At 36.0% G+C, this 17,120-nt stretch overlaps 1 long non-coding RNA gene across 1 annotated transcript; it reads left to right on the plus strand.

The window, feature by feature from the left end:
• The first annotated feature begins 1,220 nt into the window (after positions 1-1,220).
• LOC120877821 lies at positions 1,221-14,450 on the plus strand. Its single transcript, XR_005724406.1, has 3 exons — positions 1,221-1,337; positions 10,529-10,533; positions 14,434-14,450. It is a non-coding gene; the product is annotated as an uncharacterized LOC120877821 (long non-coding RNA).
• Positions 14,451-17,120: the final 2,670 nt, after the last annotated feature.

Below are 17,120 nucleotides of genomic sequence, written 5' to 3' on the forward strand. Positions count from 1 at the left end.
TTGCATGACATGTTCCTTTGTTATCTCCAAATTTTTTGAAGAGATCTCTAGTCTTACTCATTCTACTGTTTTCCTCAGTTCAAGAGGGAGGGTACACATTTATACCTATGGCTGATTCATGTTGATATTTGGGAGAAACCAACAAAATTATATAAAGCAATTATCCTTCAATTTAAAATAAATTAAAAAATGATAGAAGAATAACAAATAAACAAACAAACAAGAAAACTTTCCTATCTCTCTTTCTTATTTTCTGGGATTCTGCATTCAGTTGGATATATCTATTCCTTTGTCCCTTCCCTTTTGCTTCTCTTCTTTCCTCAGCTATTTGTAAATCCTCCTCAGACAACCACTTTGCCTTCTTACATTTCTTTTTCTTTCAGATGGTTTTGGTTACCACCTTCTGAAGAATGTTATGAACTTTCATCTATAGGTCTTCAGACACTCGATTTACCAGATCTAATCCCTTGAACCTACATGTCACCTCCACTGTATCATAAGGGTATTTCATAAGGAATTTCATAAGGATAATCATAAGGAATTTGATGTAAATCATACCTAAATGGCACAGTGGTTTTCCTTACTTTCTTCAATTTAAGCCTGAATTTTTCATTAAAGATCTCATAATCTGAATCACAGTAGGATCCACATCTTGCTTTTGTTGATTTTATAGAGCTGGATCTTCGACTGCAAATAATGTAATCCATTTGAGTTTGGTATTGGTCATCTAGTGATATCCATCTGTAGAACTGTCTCTTGTGTTGTTTAGAAAGGGTGGTTGATTTGACAAGCATGTTCTCTTGACAAAACTTTGTTAGTCTTTGCTCTGCTTCATTTTGTAGTCCACAGCCAAACTTGCCTGTTACTCCAAGTATCTCTTGACTTCCTACTTTTGCATTCCTATCCTCTATGATGAAAAGGACAGCTTTTTTTTTTTTTTTTCTTTTTTCTTGCTGTTAGGTCTAGAAAGTCTTATATGTCTTCATAGAACTGGTCAACTCTAGCTTGTTTGGTGTCAGTGGTTGGAGCATAGACTTGGATTACCCTGATGTTGAATGATTTGTTTTGGAAACAAACCTAGATCATTTTGTCGTTTTTGAGGTTGCACCCAAGTACTGCATTTTGGATTATTTTCTTGCCTCTCAGGATAACTCCATTTCTTCTAAGTGATTCTTGCTCACAGTAGGAGATACAATGGCCATTTGGATTACATTTTCCCATCCATTTTAGTTTACTAATCCCTAAGATTCCACTGTTCTATAGTGCCATCTCCTTCTTGACCACATCCAACTTACCTTGATTAATGGGCCTAATATTCCAGATTCCTTTTCAATATTGTTCTTCGTAGTATTGGCATAGCTAATAGCTTCATTAAGTTTTACAATGTCCTTCACCACAACCAAGGCTGTAATTCATGAAGAGGATTTTAATAATATTATTTCTTTCAATGCATGAGCATTTATTATCTTTCCATTTATTTATGTCCCCTTCAATATTTTCAGTATCTTATAGTTATCAGTGTACATGTCATTCACCTCACTAGTTACATTCATTCTTAAGTTTAAAAGTAATTGTTTCTTAATCTGTTTTCCAGCTAGCTTGTTGTTATATTTTATATCTAAATAAAAATAAATTTTCTTATTAATTTTATATCATGCAATTTTTCTGAATTCTTGTATTAGTTTTAGTAGTTTTTTTGGTTGAGTTTGCAAGGTTTTCTATATATATATATCAGTTTATGTCATATAAAACCAGAAAATTTGACTTTTTCCTATCTGGTTTAAATAAATTTCACTTATTTATCTTGACCAATTGCTCTGGTTAGAATTTTCAGTAGTATGTTGAATAGAACTGAAAAGAGTTAGTATCCTTGTTTTGTTCCTGATCTTGGAGAAAAATATTTTTTTTCTTTTTGAAACAATGACAGACTTTATTTTGGGGGGCTCCAAAATCACTGCAGATGGTGACTTAAGCCATGAAATTAAAAGATGCTTACTCCTTGGAAGAAAAGTTATGACCAACCTACACAGCATATTAAAAAGCAGAGACATTACTTTGCCATAAAAATCCATCTAGTCAAAGCTATGGTTTTGCCAGTAGTCATGAATGGATGTGAGAGTCAGAATATGAAGAAAGCTGAGTGCCAAAGAATTGATACTTTAGAACTGTGGTGTTGAAGAAGACTCTTGAGAGTCCCTTGGACTGCAAGAACATCCAACCAGTCCTTCCTAAAGAAAATCAGTCCTGAATACTCATTGAAAGGACTGATGTTGAAGCTGAAACTCCAATACTTTGGCCCCCTGATGCAAAAAAAATGGTATGTCATTTGAAAAGAATGTGATTCTGGGAAAGATTGAAGGCAGGAGGAGGAGGGGACGGCAGAGGATGAAATGGTTGAATGGCACCACCAACTCAACTGACATGAGTTTGAGTAAACTCTGGGAGTTGGTGATGGAGACGGAGGCCTGGCGTCCTGAAGTCCATGAGACCGCAAAGAGTTGGACACGACTGAGCGACTGAACTGAACTGAGCTGTTGAGAATGTTGATTGTGAGCTTTTCATAGATGACCTTTATTAATTTATGATATAGTACTTCTGTTCCTTATGTGCTGAGGGTTCTTATGGTGAAAGAATGTTGTATTTGGTCAAATGCTTTCCTTCATCTATTATAATGATAGTATAATTTTCATTCTTCATTGTGTTTTGGTGATATATTCTGTTTATTTATGTATATGTTGAATCATGATTGCATCCCAAAAATAGATCCTACTTGATCATGGTATTTGATCCTTTGTAGGTGAGATTGCATTTAGTTGCTGGTATTTAGAAATATTAGAAATATTTTAGAAATATTTAGAAATATTTTTGCTACCTTCCATAAATTTTGGTATATTATTTTCCCATTTTTATTTGTGTCAGAATTTTTTATTTTTTCCCTCCTGAATATATATATATATTTTTTTGATCCATTGGTTGTTTAAAAGTATGTTGCTTAATTTCTACTAACATGACTTTTCCAATGCTCCTCCTGTTACTGATATGCTGTTTCATACTGTTATGGGGAGAAAAAAAAAAATATATATATATATATTTGATTATTTCAATGTTTTAGATATGTTAATACTTCTTTTGAGGTACAACATATGATCTATCCTGGAAAATGTTCCCTGTACGCTTAAAAAGAATATTTATTCTGTTGCTTTGGGATGGACTGTCCTATATATGTCTGTTAAGTATTTTTGATTTATACTGTTAATTAAATCTGATGTTTCCTTATTGATTTTTCTTACAGGATAATTTGTCTACTGATAAAAGTGGATAGTGAAGTTCTTTACTATTATTATATGGTATCTATTTCTCCTTTCAGCCTTTTTAAATAAAGTAAAATTAAACATCTTTAGAAAAACAAAAAGTATTATATCAAAGTAAGTTGTCTGAGTTTGGTAACTGCATTATGATTATATAAATAATTTATTAGTTAAAATCCAATGAAGTATTAAAGGTAAAATAGTGTGATATATGTGGCCTAATTTAAAAAATAGGTGTCTTTTATTAGATGACACAAACAGATGAAGAGATATACTATGTTCTGGATTTGAAGAATCAATACTGTAAAAATGACTATACTACCCAAAACAACCTATAGATTTAATGCAATCCTTATCAAATTACCAATGGTATTCTTCAAAGAACTAGGAAAAAAATGTTAACAATTTGTATAAAATTCAAAAAATCTCAAATAACCAAAACAATATTGAGAAAGGAGAATGGAGTTAGAGCAATAAACCTTCCTGCCTCAAACTATACTACAAAGTTCTTGTCATCAAGACAGTATGGTCCTGGCATACTGAAGACAGAAATATCAATCAATGGAGCAAAACAGAAAGCCCAGAGATAAATATCTCGCAGCCATATAAAGAAATGGATTTGATTCAGTTCTACTGAGGTGGATGAACATAGAACCTATTATTCAGAGTGAAGTAAATCAGAAAGAGTAAAACAAATATCATATATTAAAGCATATATATGCAATCTAGAAAGATGGCACTAATGAAAATATTTGCAGGGTAGCAATAGAGACACAAACATAGAGAACAGACTGAGGAAAGGAGAGGGTGGGACATACTGAGAGAATAGCTTTGAAACAAACACATAGACCTATGTAAAGTTAAATTAACAAGTGTAAAGTTAAATACGTAAAGTTAGCAAAGTAACACTTAAAATTCTCCAAGTCTGGCTTTAACAGTATGTGAACCGTGAACTTCAAGATGTTCAAGCAGCATTTAGAAAAGGCAGAGGAACCAGAGATCAAATTGCCAAAATCTGTTAGATCAATGAAAAAGCAAGAGAGTTCCAGAAAAACATTTACTTCTGCTTTATTGACTATGCCAAAGCCTTTGACTGTGTGGATCCCAACAAACTGTGGAAAATTCTTAAAGAGATGGGAATACCAGACAACCTGACCTGTCTTCTGTGAAACTGGACAGACCTGCCTCTGAGAACTGGACATGGAACAAAAGATTGGTTCCAAATAGGGAAAGGAGTACGTCAAGGTTATAAATTGTCACCCTGCTTACTTAATGTATACACAGAGTACATCACGAGGAATGCTGGACTGGATGAGACACAAGCTGGAATCAAGACTGCTGGGAGAAATATCAATAACCTCAAATATGCAGATGACACCACACTTATGGCAGAAAGTGAAGAACTAAAGAGCCTCTTGATGAAAGTGAAAGACAAGAGTGAAAAAGTTGGCTTAAAACTCAACATTCAGAAAACTAAGATCATAGCATCTGGTCCCATCACTTCATGGCAAATAGATGGGAAAACAATAGAAACAGTGAGAGACTATTTTTGGGGGGGCTCCAAAATCACTGTAGATGATGACTGCAGCCATGAAATTAAAAGATGCTTGCTCCTTGGAAAAAAAGTTATGATCAATATAGATAGTATGTGTAAAACCAGAGACATTACTTTGCCAACAAAGGTCCATCTAGTCAAAGCTATGGTTTCTCCACTAGTCATGGATGGATGTGAGAGTTGAACTATAAAGAAAGCTTAGCGCCGAAGAATTGATGCTTTAGAACTGTGGTGTTGAAGAAGACTCTTGAGAGTCCCTTGGACTACAAAGAGATCAAACCAGTCAATCTGAAAGGAAATCAGTCCTGGATATACATTGGAAGAACTGATACTGAAGGGGAAACTCCAATACTTTGGTCACCTGATGCAAAGAGCTGACTCATTGGAAAAGATCCTGATGCTGCAAAAGATTGAAGGCAGTAGAAGAAGGGGACAACAGAGGATGAGATGGTTGGATGGCATCATCGACTCAATGGACATAGTTTGGGTATCCAACTAGGAGTTGGTGATGGACAGGGAGGCTTGGAGTGCTGCAGTCCATGGAGTCACAGAGTCAGCCACGCCTGAGTGAATGAACTGAACTGATCTGAACTGAAAGTTAAATAGTCACTGGAAAAATGCTCTATGTCACAGGGAGCTCAATTCCAGTGCTCTGAAATAACTTTAAGGAGTGGGATAGGGTGGGAGGTGGGATGGCAACTCAGGAGGGAGGGGAAATATGTATACATACAGCTGATTCATGTTGATGTATGGCAGAATCTGACACGAACTTGTAAAGCAATTATCCTTCAATTAAACATAAATAGTCGGACATGACTGAGCGATTGAACTGAACTGAACTGAAACATAAATAAATAAGTATATTTAAATATTTAAAGGAAACTCTAAATAAAAATTAGAGAAAAGTGAAAAAAGAAATTAAAAGAAAAAATAGAAATAATTGCCTTTTATTATTTAATATATACTATATCTGCATCTGCAGATAATGGGTATTTACCCATTTATCTAACCATCTATCTATACAGGAAGATAAAGCAAATATTACAAAACATTAAAATTTAGTGAAACTGAGTAAATAGTTTTCTGAATATTTTAGCTGCTTTTCTACAGATTTCAAGTGTTTTCAAATTGATATTCTAACCATAAAGCATAAAATAAAGCAACAGAACCAATTTACAAAAGTAATTTGACATAAGCATGTAAATATTTGTAATATATGATGAGATTTTACAATTCAAAGAGTTGGATACACTTATGGAAAGGGAACTAAACAACATAAATGGAAAATATAGAAAAGAAAAGGAGTCACATAATATAAATATCTTATCTTTTTCCATAGAAATTAAATCTAATTAAAATCAAGTACATTTTCATCAATGAAATTAGCTAATATGTTTTATTTTTAATCCTGAAATAGATGGAAATGCTCGAGTATGTTATGCTTGTGGGAACCTAATTGCTACAAGCTCTGAGAAAGGCAGTTTGACAATATTTATCTGGATCATTAAAAATGTTTATATACTCTAGTCCATTAATCTCACTTCTGTAATTATTCCTCAAATAAAGTGATCTACAAGGCAATCAAAATTTGGTATATAAAAATTCATTGCACCACTTTAGTAAGATGGAGGAAATGAAAATATACTACCTATTTGTTGGTCATCTTATTAAGCTGTTCTAAATATTGAAATTTGGATATTTAAAAGTGATAACTTTTGGACATAACTCTGTTATTAATCCCATTATCAATTTATCTTTCTATGTCAAATAAACAGCACAGTGTAAGTAAATTATATCTGCACCTCTCTAAATAGAGGTGCTGATTAGAAAGAAATTGTTTCACTTAAGATAGAAGTACTGGGGAAAAAATGAATAATATTTGTATGAGACTGGAAATACTCTTTGTATTTTGTATGTAGAAATATAGTCATATATTTACAAAAGATATACATTGTTACCTGCTAGAAATCAAGTAAGGGGAAGTGGCTACTGCATTATATTAACATTCTTACAGTTGCAAGTATGAGTATATGCAAGAACACAGACAATTTTCAACCAAATAGTATAAAATGTCCCACTAAGATGAATTTATAAAGGTAATACTTCTGGTTGTCATGATGCATGCCCTACTCTTCATATAAGGTGCAACAACTTGTCAAACAAAGTGAATGGTTTAGTAGTAGATAACCAACCCCTGGCAGACTCAGTCCCTCTTGAAAAAGTCATCAAATGGAGTGAGAAAAAAGTTAAGCAGTTCACAAAAATAGGACGTGAGATAATGAATTTCATTTTAAGTAAGTGATTGCATTCAGTAAACAGTGCAGGTTGATAAAGGATTCCATGGTTTTTCTCACTCTGTGGTCATAGACTCTGCACAGGGCAGAGTACTGGAGAGAGTGACTGCACAGAGCTAGAACTTAAGATCTATGGAGGACTGTCTCTAAGTATTAGGTAAAATATTATGCAGCTCATGCATGTGATGAAATTATGCAAAAGTCAGAGAAAGAAAAATGTTGGTGGAAAGTATTTAGGAAGCACACAAAACCTAAAATTGTATCAATCTGGAAAAATTTTAAATTCACAGTGTATTAGGCAGAATAGTTGGAAAGATCTTGCTTCAATAGTGAGGAGAAAGAGTTGTCTAATCCCTCCTAGTGAATGTTAAAAAGCAACTTAATTGTATCTTAGAACAAAGCTCTAGAATACATAAAGGACTAAAGAAATATATAGCACCCAAGAAGCTGAAAGTTACAACACCTGACACTCAGTTAGTGATGACCAGATATGAAGAGAAACAGGGGGATATAATCCTTAACGAGGATAAAGAGAAAGCAATACATCTAATAACTGAAAAGATACTAAAATTAGAAAATAAAGACAATGGAGCTGTCATTGTAACAGATCTCATTTGTTCTAAATGTGTTTTGAGGACATGAAAAATAGTAAAAATAGTCAAACTGGACATATAGATATAACAACTTCAATTCTGCAATGAAAAATCCACTGGATAAGATTAGAGTAGATTAATACATTGCACAGAAACATTAATGAACTTGAAATTACAGCAATAGGAACCATCTAGAATAAAACAGATTTAAAATATAAAAAGAGTTTAAAAAAATTAAAGGAACATCAGTGAGCTATGAGACATTAGGCAGCCTAACTAATGTCTGTGTAATTAGATTTCCTGAAGGAAAGAGACAGGCAGAAAAATATTCAAAGATACAATGGCTGAAAAATTTCCAAATTGCAAAAATTGTAAATAGGTATATTAAAGAACTTCAAAAAAAATCACTAACATTAAAAATATGAAAGAAACTATACCAAAGTATACCACAGAAAAATTTCTTAAAAGAAAGAATTAATGGGGATGTTAAAAGCTATAAGGGAAAAAAAAAAAAAAAGACACATTACATACAGAGTAATCAAGATTAAAAAAAAAAAGAGTAATAGCATATTTTTCCTCACAATCAATACAAATGAAAGACATCACTAAACTATTGAATGTAAAAAAAAAAAAAACACACACACACACAATCAAACTAAAATTTGTACCAAGCAAAAATATAGTTCACTAAAAATGAGAAATAAAGTTATTTTTCAAATATACAAAAGCTGAGAGAACTTAATTCTAGCAGAATCTTACTAAAATAAAATACAAAAACACCCAGAATGAAACTATTAACTGAGGTCTTTTAGGCAGAAAGACAATCACTCCAGAGGGAAATCTGGGTCCATACAAAGAATGCAGAGCAACACAAGTGCAAACAACTTGTAAAGGCACACATAAAGCAACATAAAGGCCTAGCTATAGTCACATTGTGATGCTATATACGAACGGCAGATGATCACTTAGAGGTACCTATATTCTTAACACTAAAGCAGAAGCTAAGCTAACACCAGAAAAACTCACAGTGTCTAGCAACATCTTTAACAGAGCATCTGCCCTTTAGCCCCAGTTCCTGGGTGGTAACCTTTGTGTTGAAGCCATGGACACCCATATAGCAACAGCGTGATTTAGAATAAGGAAGTACATACCCGAAACACCTAGGTAGAGGATTTGAGTCATATGGTATCAGCCAGTCTGGAGACAGATCAACTATGTGTGCAACCAATCAATTATATCTGCAAAGTGCAGCCTCATGAAAAACAACAACAACAACCCTTACAGCGAGGCTCAATTGAGCTCCTCAGAGCAGCATTTCACATGCAGTGTCCCTTGGAGACAAGGGGTTCATCCTGACTCTATGAGAACACATTCAGTGCTTCCTTTCTGACTGATTTAATATGCCTCTTTTCCCCATGATAAACTGTAACCATGAGTATGATCACTCTCAGTGAGTTCTGTGACTCTTTCTAGTGAATTATCAAAATTGAAGAGGATTTGGAAAAGCCCAGGTGATGGCTTATATTTTATTTTTATTTTTATTTTTTTATTTTACTTTTTAATTGCACATATCATCACAGCTAGACTGAGCATCTAGTTATTTAAGCAAACTTTGAGGCACTTTTTTTTTTTCCTGTGAAAGTATTTTGCACTGTTAGTTATCATCTATAGTGTGCCTGTGTGTGAGATAAGTCATTTAGTCTTGTTCAACTCTTTGTGACCCTGTGGACTCTATCCTGCCAGGCTCCTCTGTCCATGGGATTCTCCAGGTGAGAATACTTGAGTGGGTTGTCATGACCTCCTCCGGGGATCTTCCTGACCCAGGGATCAAACCCACATCTCTTATGTCTCCTGTATAAATAGGCAGGTTCTTTACCACTAATGCCACCTGTGAAGCATCAATAATAGATTGATTTAAAATAAGGCAATTACCTCAGAAAATGTGAGTGGGTTTCCTAAATAAGTTGAAGGCCTCAAAAAGTTTCCTGGAGAAGAAGTTTTGTTTCAAATACAGATTAAAGTATACTTGAGTCTCTGCCTTATCAACTTTCTTACAGATTTTAGATTTGACAGCTTCTACAATTGAGGGAGCCAATTTTTTAACATAAATCTCTTTATAACCTATTCCAAGTCATAAATAAAGCACTAAAATTCTATGGCATGATATGGCAATAAGGATAAATAAAATATCACCATTATGTAGTCCTAATCAAATACTTTTTAAAAAACAAGATTCCAGTTGAAAACATATTTCATACTTTGGGGCAAGTTTGTCAAAATAATGAGTGTTATGAAGTTGACTGGTTGCTTCTAACTACGCTAGAACAAGGAGGGAAAAAAGAATGATGTTAGGGTTTCAGATTTTCAGCTTAAACTTGTGCCATGCCTGTTGCACCTTAATTTAGTCTGCAAGGACTTGATTCCCTTTTCCTTCTATATGGAATCACACTGATCCATTACATTAATCACATATTTGCTGAATAGACTTCATGAGCAAGAAATGGTAACTGCTCTAGACTTGCTGGTAATATATTTGCATATGAAAGGGTGGGAAAAGGTCTGAAAACATTTTAGAGGAGTTCAGTGACATTTCTAAGAGTCCAGTGGTATAGAACATGTTGAAATTTTCCTTCTGATATCAAGGATGAGTTGTTGCATCTGGGCCCCTCCTACTATGCATTAAGAGCATAATTTCTAATGTTGTATGCTACTCCAGCCATTGACTGGATGATCTAAAACTTGCTAGCTTTGAATGGGGTCCTTTTAGAATAAGAGAAGGCTCTGTCACAGGTCCAGACTAGCAACTGATCCAACAGATTCAATGGTGCTTCAAAGATCCCTGGTAGAGATTCTATTTGTAGGCTTTGGTAGATTCTGCAAGTGAATCATAGTGTAAGACATTAGGATTTTGAGGTAAATACATGTCTTCATATCAGAAAACTACCTTGTTCTTGAGAAAAAGCCCTTGGGTACTGAGTCTTAATGGAAACTAACTGCTCATCCATGGGCCGCCAAGTTACCATTCAGCCTGGACTGCTCAAAATGAACTAAGAATTGTCTGAACCATCAAACCATAAAGTTGGGTATAGACAACCCTATCATAAAAGCAGCAGCATTTTGTTATGATTGAAATAAACAATCTTCTTCCAAAGTTACAATCCATGGACTTACAGGATGCCTTCTCAAGGAATTTTGTCTCTTGGATTCAATCCTGGTGATTGTACTAGTTCCTATATGTAATGGATTGCTTTCTCACTTTCAGAGATCACACATGTCTCTGGGGAGATATTCCTCAAATGTTATCTGTCCTGCTGTGGCCTCCTATTTCAATATTCTTTCAACAATTCAGGTTCTAAATTTTTTTGCCACCAAATGCTTATGTTCACATCCATATAACAGCAGTTTTAGATCTTTGGGGAACTGGTTAAATGCTTGTTCTGGCTTTTTACTTCATAAGTGGGTTATTTGAACTATAGTATAGAACTCAGTGTCACATGGTACACTAGAAAGAGAATTTCTTTACCGTTAATAGCCTTACAAAATGATAACACACACATGCACATACATAAACACATGAACTGAAATCTGAGGTAACTCTGAATTACCAAAACGTGTTTGAATTTTATTATCATTGTGATATTTTTAGTGGTCGGTATAGAAATTGAACAAATGGCTTCATGTTATAATGGAAGAACAATTATCATTAAATGGATAATGATCTACAACACATGAGAAAGAGGGAAAAAAAAATTTTTTTTCCAGGAGGTTTCTTTCACATACAGGTAACAATTCTGTGAACTACTCTACACTTTTTAAGAAAAACAAAAGGCAAAACACCAATAGTGGAGAACAGATGACAGCAGAGTAGGTGGATGTGGAGTATATCTCTCTCCATGGATACATTAGGAATACACCTTCAGACACAGAAGTGCTTGCAGAAAATCAGCTGCGAGCAGACTGGAATACCTGACCACAGGAAAATAATATATAGAACCATGCAAAACTTGGTAGAATGAAGTAAATAGGGGGATAAACAGGAGTGTTAGCAGGACTGGACCAGCCTTTGGTGGGTGGGGGAACTGAAGCAGGTGTCTGCTCCACACATAGGGACAATTATCTGGGTCAGAAGAGAAACATTAAAGGCTGAGAATGATACAGCTGATCTGTGGAAGCCTAAATGGAATGAGAATCAGACAGTCCTTTTCACAGCCATATGTACCTTGGGCAAGGATGCAGTTACCCTAGAAGGTGCAGCGACTGGGAACTGGAGGGGATTTTGGCACAATCCTGGGGAGAGGGCTGCTGTTGACTGCAGAGAGATGTACCAAGGGGATGTGAAGGAGGAGATTGTGGTGGGAAATGCCTGTGAAGGAAAACCAGGCAGCCATGGAAGCAAGACGATACTGCTGAGTCATGCATAGGGGATGGAGCCATCACCATAGCCTCTCTCTCCCCACACACGAGCATTGACAGCTGAACAATAGAGAGGTTGGCTCATCAAGCACCTGATGCACAAAACTACAGAGTAAGACCCCAATCAGTCCATTTAAGTGCCTGATGTGGCAATCTAGAGAGTAGGACTCCAGCTGGTGGGGGGCAGGGGGGAGAGGAGTCCCTCTATGTGACTGATGCACAAAACAAGAGAGAAGGATCCCAGGCAAGGGAGCCCTCTAAGGCCTGAATGGGTGGAACTACGGAGAAAGACTGGCTAAAGAGGCTTTCTGATTGCCAGCTACCAGATGTTTGTAAAAAGACTCTGGTAGTGCCATAATTCCAGTGGCTGAGGCAGTCCATGTCCCTGTACACTTGGCACCAATATTTGAATTGTAGGAGTTCCAGAAGAAGAAGAGAAAAGCAAAAGGTTTGAGAAAATTTTTGAAATTTCTCCAACATGAAAAGGAAATAGTCAAACAAGCCCAAGAAACACAAAGATTCTCATACAGTATAAACCCAAGGAGAAATACACCAAGACACATACTAATCAAACTGCTGCTGTTGCTGCTAAGTTGTTTCAATCGTGTCCGACTCTGTGCAACCCATAGACAGCAGCCCACCAGGCTCCTCTGTCCACAAGATTCTCTAGGCAAGAATACTGAAGTGGGTTGCCATTTATGTCTCCAGACTAATCAAATTAACAAAGAATAAATTAAAAAAAAAAGAATATTAAAAGCAGCAATGGAAAAGCAACAAGTAACATACAAAGGAAATCCCATATGTTTAACAGCTGATCTTTCAGCAGCAACTCAGCAGACAAGAAGGGATTGGCAGGATATATTTAATGTACTGAAAAGTAGAAATCTACAACCAACATTACTCTAACTGGAAGGACCTTATTCAAAATTAATAGTGAAATCAAAGGCTTTTAAGACAATCAAAAGTTATGAGAATTCAGTACCACTAAACCAGCTTTATAGCAAATGTTAAACAGACATATAGCCAGGAAATACTACAGAGAAAAAAAAATCTACAAGAGCAAACCCCAAACAATTAAGAAAATGGTAATAGGAACATACATATCACTAATAATTTTAAACGTAAATGGAGTAAATGCCCCAACCAAAAACACAGACTGGCTGAACAAAAGCAAGACCCATATATATTCTGTCTACAAGAAATCCACTTCAAACTACATGAAAACTGAAAATGAAAGTACGGAAAAGTATACTTGCAAATTGAAAGCAAAAGAAAGCTGGAGTAGCAATCCTTATATCAGACAAAGTAGACCTTAAAATAAAGAGTATTACAAGACATAAGGAAGGGCACAACATAATGATCAAGGGATAAATCCAAGAGGAAAACATAACCAAGGTAAATACCTGTGCACCCAACATAGGAGCACCTCAGTACATAAGACAAAAACTAACAGACATAAAAGGAGAAATTGGCAGTAACACATTAATAGTAGGAGACTTTAACACTCCACTTACACCAATGGACAGTTTATCAAAACAGAAAATTAATAATGAAACACAAGTCTTAAATGATACATTAGACAAGATTGATCTCATTGATATTTTCAGGACATTCCATCCAAATGCAGAATACACCTTCTTCTCAAGTGCACATGGAACAGTCTCCAAGATATGTCCTCTGGAAGGTTCATTACACTGTCCACTAACTTGTCTCACTTTTCACCTCTAACAAACACTGAACATATCCCTTCACCTTACCAGAAATGTTATTTTCACTAGGACACTTTACTTGAAAGGAGGATGCCTTCTCTGACACTCTATGTACCACCTGGTTAGGAAGTAGAACTGGCATCAACCAAGTAGTCCCTGGTCCAGGTGTCATTTAATCAGACAGTGCTCATGCAGAAAGATCAGCTTCCTACATAGCCCATTGTTTTCCCTTGTCCCAACGTTCTTTTATTTTCTTGGTGATTTTCTTATATCCATAGATTTTTTTCTCAACTTCTATTCTTGAACAGCCTTCAGTTCAGTTCAGTCTCTCAGTCATGTCTGAGTCTTTGTGACCCCATGGACTGCCACACACCAGGGTTCCCTTTCCATCGCCAACTCCTGGAGTTTACTCAAACTCATGTCCATCGAATTGGTGATGCCATCCAAACATCTCACCCTCTGTCGTCCCCTTCTCCTCCCATCTTCAATTGTTACCAGCATCGGGGTCTTTTCCAATGAGTCAGTTCTTCAGAGCAGGTGGCCAAAGTATTGGAGTTTTAGTTTCAGCATCAGTCTTTCCAATGAATATTCATGACTGATTTCCTTTAGGATGGGTTGGTTGGGTCTCCTTCCTGTCCAAGGAACTCTCAATAGTCTTCTCCAACACCACAGTTCAAAAGCATCAATTCTTCGGTGCTCAGCTTTCTTTATGGCCCAACTCTCATCCATACATGACTACTGGAAAAATCAGAGCTTTGACTAGACAGACCTTTGTCAGCAAAGGTCACTGCTTTTTAATATGCTGTCTAGGTTGGTCATAGCTTTTCTCCCAAAGGGCAAGCATCTTTTAATTTCATGGCTGAAGTCACCATCTGCAGTGATTTTGGAGCCCCCCAAAATAAAGTCAGCCACTGTTTCCATTGTTTCCCCATTATTTGCCATGAAGTGCTGGGACCAGATGCCATGATCTTCATTTTCTAAATGTTGAGTTTTAAGCCAGTTTTTTTCACTCTCTTCTTTCACTTTCATCAAGAGGCTCTTCAGTTCCTCTTTGCTTTCTGCCATATGGGTGGTATCATCTGCATATCTGAGATTATTTGTGTTTCTCCTAGCAGTCTTGATTCCAGCTTGTGCTTCATCTATCCCAGCATTTCACATGATGTACTCTGCATATAAGTTAAATAAGCAGGTGACAATATACAGCCTTGATGTACTCCTTTCTCAATTTGTAACCCGTCTGTTGTTCCATATCCTGTTCTAATTGTTGCTTCTTGACCCACATACACGTTTCTCAAGAGGCAGGTCAGGTGGGAATTAAAGGGGATTAAAGAGAAGGCGATGGCACCCAGCTCCAGTACTCTTGCCTGGAAAAATCCCATGGACGGAGGAGCCTGGTGGGCTGCAGTCCATGAGGTCGCGTAGAGTCGGACACGACTGAGTGATTTCACGTTCACTTTTCACTTTCATGCTTTGGAGAAGGAAATGACAACCCACTCCAGTGTTCTTGCCTGGAGAATCCCAGGGATGGTGGAGCCTGGTGGGCTGCCGTCTATGGGGTCTCACAGAGTTGGACACAACTGAAGCGACTTAGCAGCAGCAGCAGTAAATAATTCCCATCTCTTTAAGAATTTTCCAGTCTGTTGTGATCCACACTTTCAAAGTATTTGGTGTAGTCAAGAAAGCAGAAGTAGATGTTTCTCTGGAACTCTCTTGCTTTTTCTAAGATGGCAATTTGATCTGTGCTCCCTCTGCCTTTTCTAAATCCAACTTGAACATCTGGGATTTCTCAGTTCAGATAATTTTGAAGCCTAACTTGGTTAATTTGAACATTACTTTGCTAGTGTGTTAGATGATTGCAATCGTGCAGTAGTTTGAACATTCTTTGCCATTGCCTTTCTTTGGGGTTGAAATGAAAACTGACCTTTGGAATGAAAACTGAATATACTTGTTGACCTAAATATTCAACATCTCCAGCTTACAGAATTCATTAAGCTGTACTTCACAAACTCATTTCCTTAGCCACTCTCTGGATCTTATTATTCTATTCTGTTCCACCTCTTTGATCTTAAATTCCTAAGGATTTCAGTGTGCTCCAAGTATTCATCAAGACACCCACTTCATTGCATCTGTGTTTTTTTTTTTCACTTCTTCCTCCACAAATTGTTCTTTCATAAGCTGATATCTTTACTACTTCTGATGATTCATGACATATGTCTTAAAAGCGTCCAATAGCTAAATGTTTATGGAGAAACTGGAATAAAAATTCAGAATTTGGCTACTGAAAATTCTTGAACCCCCAATCTAACTTGGCCATACTTATCTATTTATAATTTCTCTGTATTAATATACATTCTTTTCAGTTGATAATCCCAAACATATTTGACTCAATTCCTCGACAAGGTGCAACCTTTTTCACAGTGACATAGATTGAGGAGAAAAGAGACCATTTGTTAAGAACTATTTTATCTGTATCTAGCCCTAATCATCAACTTAAAAAATGACCAGTTCTATTAATAATGTTCTTCATTGAATCGAAAGGATATAACTTATCCTGCTGTCTTACATGAGAATTGGATCACAAGCAGTGCTGGGCTGGTCTTATGGAGAACCATTGGAGCATTCTCAGCAACAGAGTAGCTTATCAGAGTTATACTATGGTTTTATTTATATTTCAAAGAGATCAGTGAGCTGTATTGTATTGTTGAACGGAACTTGTTAAACATTGGAGGGGCCTCTTACTGTGAGAATCATAATTCAAAGACTAGCTAAATACTACCAGAGAGAGAACTCTGAGGATGAGAGGCAGGACTATATTGAGATACTTTAAGAGATAGGGTTATAATCATTAAAATGTGATGAGTTATAGTGAGATTAAATGGAAGAAATGCTGTGTAATTATATATTGATTTATCTTTGAGGTGTTAATAAGTCAATCATGGGAACAGAAATCACAGGTTCAGTATCCATTTCAAGGAATGATGCTGAGTTCCTCTGGATATAGTAAGTTAAAGTGTTCCTTGTAGGTGTAGAGCAGTCAATCATACACATTCAACAGATAATTCTGGCTTCTGTATAGAAGATTGAGATTCATCATTGTGACACATGGCTTCATCTCATGGGTGAAAACAAGTTCACCCCAAGAATAATATGTAGAGTAAAAGAAACAGAACAGTGTAAGACAGATCCCCATAGATAGCTAACATTTAATGGTTGAAACAAGGAAAAGGATGCTTTGAAGGAAACAGACA

Source organism: Oryx dammah, unplaced genomic scaffold (genome assembly GCF_014754425.2).
Source record: "Oryx dammah isolate SB20612 unplaced genomic scaffold, SCBI_Odam_1.1 HiC_scaffold_18, whole genome shotgun sequence".
NCBI lineage: Eukaryota > Metazoa > Chordata > Mammalia > Artiodactyla > Bovidae > Oryx > Oryx dammah.